The sequence below is a fragment of the Aptenodytes forsteri genome, unplaced genomic scaffold, assembly GCF_000699145.1.
Source record: "Aptenodytes forsteri isolate BGI_AS27 unplaced genomic scaffold, ASM69914v1 Scaffold209, whole genome shotgun sequence".
NCBI lineage: Eukaryota > Metazoa > Chordata > Aves > Sphenisciformes > Spheniscidae > Aptenodytes > Aptenodytes forsteri.
The window spans coordinates 1,002,057-1,008,388 of record NW_008795034.1 but is presented as its reverse complement, the minus strand read 5'-3'; positions in this window follow the sequence as shown (position 1 = coordinate 1,008,388).

Sequence of the window (6,332 nt, the reverse complement as noted above, 5' to 3'; positions counted from 1 at the left end):
CCTCCAGCCCCCTCCAGAGCCCGGTGCCGGGGGGGGGCGTTTCTTGCAGCTGAGCTGGGCTGCTTGCTCCCCCCCCTTTCCAGCCCCAGTTCATTCGGGGCCACCCGGGCCCCGACCCCCCACCAGCTCTGAGTGCAAAACCAGATGCTGGTGCGAACCCAGGCACGGCGTGTCCCTGCTGGCCACCTCGTCCCCCTTCTCATGGGGTATCTGTGGACAAGTGTCGGGGAGCAGCTGGGGCAGGCAGCGAGTTAAACAGGGGATGAAGAGCAAGGAGCGCAAAATACCTCTCTGCTTACAGCCCGCAGCACTGGCCATGCTCGAGCGCTGCATGCCATCGCTGCAGGTCCGACACCGGGCCTTCCCCTTTTTGCCAGGAGCCGAGATGCTGCTCGTCCCAGTACCCGACTCCCTGTGAACCCCAATCCGCTGCCCAGAGAGTGAGAGCATGTGCAAGGAAATGCCCTGCCTGCACCGCCTTCCCGCGGGGCTCCCCGTGAACAGCCCCCCCATTCCCCACGCTCCCTCCACGGCTGTGGAAATTGGCAGCAAATTATCAGCAAATCCACCCAGTTCCTTTCCACCTGCGAGAGGTGCGAAGTCCCAAACCTGGGCGCCCACTTAAAGAAGTGTGAGCTAAATCCATGCTCAGGACAGTCGCTCCGGAGACCGGCTGTCTGGCTTATCTCAGCTCCCACTTTATTTTAGGGAAAACGCTGATGGCTACGGCTGCAGGAAATCCGGAAGGTGGAAATTACGGAGCGTTTTGCCCTCCACACTCGGCACTGGGACATGTCAAGGAGATGGAGGGGGACCGTGCAGGAGCCACTGGCCCCTCGGTGGACTTTGCATGGACGCTGATTTTCTGTTCACCTGCATCCTTGCAAAAGGCTGAGGGCTGGGGGGGCACGGAGCACCCCATGATGCGGAGAGGGGATGAGCATCGGCAGGGGCAGAGCAGCCGGGCTGGCCCGTCCGTCCGCCCAGCTGGCGTTGCCGAATGACGTAATGCTTGAGCGAAAACACACGCGGTCATTAAACACGAGCTCTCTGCTCAAGACGAGCGACGCAGGAACGGATGGATGTGGGGACGAGCAGCTTTGCAGCAGTTCCAGTGGCTTCAGGGCTGCGATGTGGCCCGCAGGGATGCAGAATCCCGGTCGGGGTCCGCGCGATGCATCCTTGATGCATGTGTCTGCAAAACATGCAGAGAGCAGGGCTGGGAAAGTGGCCTTGCTGGGAATCGTAACTGGGGCAGCTGGCCGTCTCTAGCAGCTTCCATCTCTTGCCAGTGAAAGGCTCTGACTTTTGAAAGCGTGTTTTGTACCTAGAAAGAATCAACGCGAGGCAAGATCTCCCCGCCCCTGGCACTTGCGCTGGGGAACAGGATCCAAGCCCTTTGCGATTTGGCCAGGGCAGAGCCAAGCGCTTCGCGAGCTGCCCACGGGGAAGGGCTGGGAGCATTCCCCAAAGTTTGCAAAGTGTCGGGGAAAAGCTGTGCAATTTGGCCCGCCCTGGGAAGGCACAGATATGGGTATGGTCTGACAAGAAAGTGGGAAGGCAGAAAACGTTTCCCGCAGGGGGGCCCATGTGGAAAAGAGGGGGTTTGCTGCATAGTGCAATATCTGGGTGAGAAAACCCGCCACGAGGGCTGGAGCGAGAGTACCTGGGACCGCATCCAGGACCTGCCTGTACCAGCGTGGAGGCGGGTGAAGGGCTGGGGGCTTTGCTGGGAGCCGTGGCAGCTCCGGGGAGGGTGCTTCCTGCAGCCGGTCCCTGGTGCGGGTCCCGTCGCGGTGGCTGGCAGGTGTAGGTCGCACACAGTTCCCCTAAATGCTGACATAGTTGCTGGGGGAGACGCCAAACAGCCTTACCCTGCTGTTGCACGCACAGAGAGCTGTCCCGGGGGCAACACTGACACGCAAAACACAGAAGTAAACACCCCTTTGCCATAGCTACGGAGGAGCCCCGCACCTGCCCCCCCCCCCCCCCAGACCCAAATCCTGCTCTGCACGCTGTTGACGGCGTTGTCATAGGAAACGGCGCTTGCTAACGGGGTGTGACGGGGCTTTACAGTGCCTGTGCGGGAGCGCAGGGGATGCGCTCAAAGGAAAGGTATGTGTGAGGGGCAGATCACAGCAACACCGATGGAAGAGGCCCTCCAAGGTGTCCAGCGGAAGAGGGAAGAGGCCCTCCAAGGTGCCGGCGCTGGCTCCCAGGGGCAGCCCCGCCACCCCCGCTGACGTGGGAGGCCCCGCAGCACCGCCACCAGCGCTGACTTGGGGTAGTCTCGGCTGCAAATCGTCCAAGGATGGGGATCCCCCACCTCTCCGGGGACCTGTCCTGGGACTGCACCACCCTCCTGGGGAAGAAATTTTCCTGATCTGGACCTCAGATGTGTTTGCAGCTGGGGATATCCTGAAAAGCCCAGGGCAGCACCCGCGGGAAGCCCTGCCCTGCGTCAGCTCGTGAGAGAAGAGGCGGAGAGGAGACATGCCGTGTGGGTGATGACAGAGAAGGGGCCCAGTGCTCTGCGTTTGGATACAGACATCCTGGTGAGCTGGAGGAGAGAGGATTGCTTGCCCCAAAGTAGATGGCCGTGAGCAGGACACATCACACTTGTGTCCTGTGGCTGCATTTCTGCAAAGGGACCAGCCACGGCAGCCGGTGCCGGTGCCGGGAGAGATGCAGCTGCAGCGACCGAGGGGCAGGGAGAGGTTGGGGATGCAGCAGAGCCACTGCAGGTCCTCGCTGCTGCCGTTCACTGACGCTGGTGTTGAAATAGCGTGGCCTTGTCACAGCCTCAGGGAAGCTGAGGCTGATACGTGGGTTTGGTCCAGCCAGCCTGACTGGCATCGTGTGGGCCAAAATTTTCATTTCACCTGCCCGTCCCTCTACTGAGCAAGTGCCTCGTGTTTGGCCACCGTGTGTCTTCCAGAAAGGTGGTGTGGTCTTCATCTAAAACACCAAGGGACAGGGAAGCTGCCTCTTCCCGTGGTTGAGCATCCTTATGTTTTCCTGCCTTGGTTCACCAGCTGTTAATTGTTAACTAACAGGTTGTCACCCCTGTAGATGCTGCAAAAAGGACGCTCCAAGCTAAAGAGGCTGTCTGAAATGCAGACCTCTGTAAGTCTGACTGCTACAGCATCCCAGAGAAATGCCTCCCAGGGCACAGGGCAGGAGGGGGAGGCAGGTTATGAGGCACAGACGGGGCTCTGTAGTACCTGGGAATCAAGTCAAGTCTGTGCTCAGTCTTATTTTTGGAAAGCGAAACCTTCAGGCTTTTCGAGTCCCGCATTCAGAGGTATTTTCACCAGCCCACAGTTGTCTCCGTGGCTCTCTCCTGAACCAGCCCTGACATTTGCAGCCAGGTCCAAGTGGTGGGCAGCAGGGAGGTGACCAGCCAACACCCCAGCATGTGGCTGCGGCTGTAGCTCTGGTGTTTTCTGGCCGGAAACCTGGATAACCCCTGCCCATCGGAGGGCACGCTGGGGGCAGCCGGGCAGGAGGGCACCAGTGGGAGGCGAGAGTGGAGCGTGTGCTTGGGCTGGTACACAGCAGGAGCTCTCGAGCAGGGGAACATCACCCCCCTGCTCGCATCAGCCATCCAAGAGTCATGGCTTTGGTCTCGAGACCGGGCCGGATGGGTGGCTGTTAAAACATCGACACCCCTTTTGAGGATCGCTGGGTACTCCGAGCGCGGTCTGGGGACGGGGTCTCCATCTCTCAATCCCCTGTGCATCCCATTGCATCAGCCCCGCATGTTCCCTGGGGGGAACGTTCAACCACCCCGTGTGCAGCCCACACCGCAGCCCCACGGGACATCCATCTGGCACCCGCCCAGCGCAGCCGAGGGAGCCATCCTGTCCCCAGCACAAGGCTGGAAGCCACCGCGGAGACCCGTTTCAGCATCATGGGCAGGATCTTCTCAGCTATCCCCGTGTACACCCCGTGCTGGGGTGTTTCTCAAAGCACGAGAGGCGTTGCCAGCACTGCAGGGGCTGTCTGGAGACCGCAGGGGCTTAGGCAGCCTCTCCCTGCCAGCTGCCGATCGCTGGCAGGTCCCATTGTACGTGTGTCTGTTGGGTTTGATGGAGTAACTAACTCCAGCCGTACCCTGCCCAATCTTAACTTTCCATTAGCTCTTCTTTCTCTGTCAGCCGCTTCCTGCGGTTGTTACGGGAAGAGGTTTTGCTAACACAAGGATGCTGCTCAGTAGGACAAGTGCTGGAGCTGCAGCCGCCTGCAGTGGTGGGATGTTCTACCTTGGCATGAACGACATAAACAACATTGTTCTCCTGCGGCCACGGAGGGACCTGGAGATCTCTTGGGAATGTTTATCATCGGAGTCCCCTTCGGGAGAGAAGGTGAGACACCATCCCCAGCCCCTAGCCTAGACACCTAGCCCAGGTTCGTGTTTTCTGCCATGCGTGAACAACCAGGTGAAGTTTGTGATGGTGCCTTCTCCGCAGGCTTTGCCTCTCTTTCTCATCCTCTCCAATTCCCTTCCCCTGCGGGTAACCAGCTCTCCTTGTGCTGAGAAGACACGTGGATGTGCAGCACCTGTGAGGCTCGGATTGTGTTGTGAGTGGTGCAGCCCTGGGACAGCGGTGGTGGGATCTCCATCCTTGGACATGTTCAAAACATGCCTGGACAAGGCCCTGAGCAGCCTGACCCAGCTTTGGAGTGCTGACTTGCTCAGGGGCTGGGCTGGAGACCTCCAGACGTCCCTCCCAGCCTAAATCCTTCCATGATTTATATCGAATTCTCTTTGGTATTTATGTAGTTCTGGGAAGCCTTCGGTGATGTATCGTTGAACCATTATAATCTGATGCTGGCCAAGGAGGGATTTAGTGGTCCTGGCTCCATAGATCTCGTTCACATTGTCCTCCTCAAGGACAGCTGAACATCTGCTGCCGATAGGTAACTCCAGGCCGTGGTGCAGCCCCGCTCCCAGCTCGGGTGTGAAACCTCTCCTCGGCTTGCCTCCATCCCCACTGCCGTGGACCTTCGGTCAGATCTTTGGAGTGGCTGTTTTCATCCTTCTCCGGGCTGCTTGTGAGCTTTCCAAGCGTTGATTAAAAGGTACCATCGGCGCAAAATGTGCTGTGCCTGGGTGGATATAGCTTTCAGCAACTGAAACACAGTGTTTACTGGAATGCGCCACGGTCGTTCTCGGTCAGGACTGATTCCCTGCCAGCTGTCAGCTCTGACCCCCAGCAGTTTCGGCAGTAGAGCCGCTTAAAAATTGGAAGATTGTTTTGTATTCTCAAAAGAAAAAAAAGGGTATGTTTATTATGGAGATACTGCTTTTCACTGCCTGCATACTCTGAAATGGCCAAAGCGTGTTCAAAGAGACTTTCAAATTGCCTTTGTGCAGAGACCGAAGCTGGAAAATATCAACCCAGAAGGGGAAAACTGAAGCAAGTTGTGGGCAACTGAGCACAGAGATGTAACTGGTAACGCTCAGCCAGAACATGAACTTTAGACACTGCCTGTTCTCCAGTTTGTGTCTGCAGCACAGAGGGGCCCTAAGGAAAAGGCGGTGGAGCTCTATTATCTTGCAGCCAGATCCTTGTGGTGTTGAGGGGAAACATATAGCAGGCAGGGCTGGGCTGTCTCCCTCCCCTCCCAATGCACCCTGCAAATGCCAGTCAATGGCTCCCAGAGCCCTGATAATCCCGAGCATGAGTCAGAGCCCAAAAATCAAGAGCAGAGCTTCAAATTAAGACTTATTAAAAAAAAAAAAAGAGAAAAAAAAAGAGAGAAAAAAAAAAAGAGGGGGAAAAAAAAAAAAAAGAGAAAAAAAAAAGAGAAAAAAAAAAGAGAAAAAAAAAGAGAGAAAAAAAAAAAGAGGGGGAAAAAAAAAAAGAAAAGCATATACTGGGTATGGTTTCTTGTGTTCTGCTTTTTAAGCCATAAGGTTTATGCCTCCAGCTTTTCTATGCATCCAGAAGGGCTTAGCATTTTCCTTTCAGCGAAGTGAAATCTGAGTCTCCCCCAGGCACATGACTCTGGGAGATGGGGATTAAAAAACCTGCAAGGCGAGTGATGCATTCGCTAATGGCGACAAGGCTGTGGATCCACAGAGACAGTGTCCTGGGGATGTCCTTTCCCAAAAAGTCCCCTTGCAGGGAACTGTAATTCCCCACAGAGGCTGGAGGACACCGGCCCGTCCTGCTTCGGGGTGACCTGGAGGCTGGGAGGGACTGGCTCAGCCGTGGGGTGACCTTGAGATAAGTTCCCCGTGCCAAAACGCTTGTCAAGGGGGGGATTTGGTTCAGCAGTAATCTCCAGCCTTCTTGTCTGACTCCCAAAGAGGCACCACATGT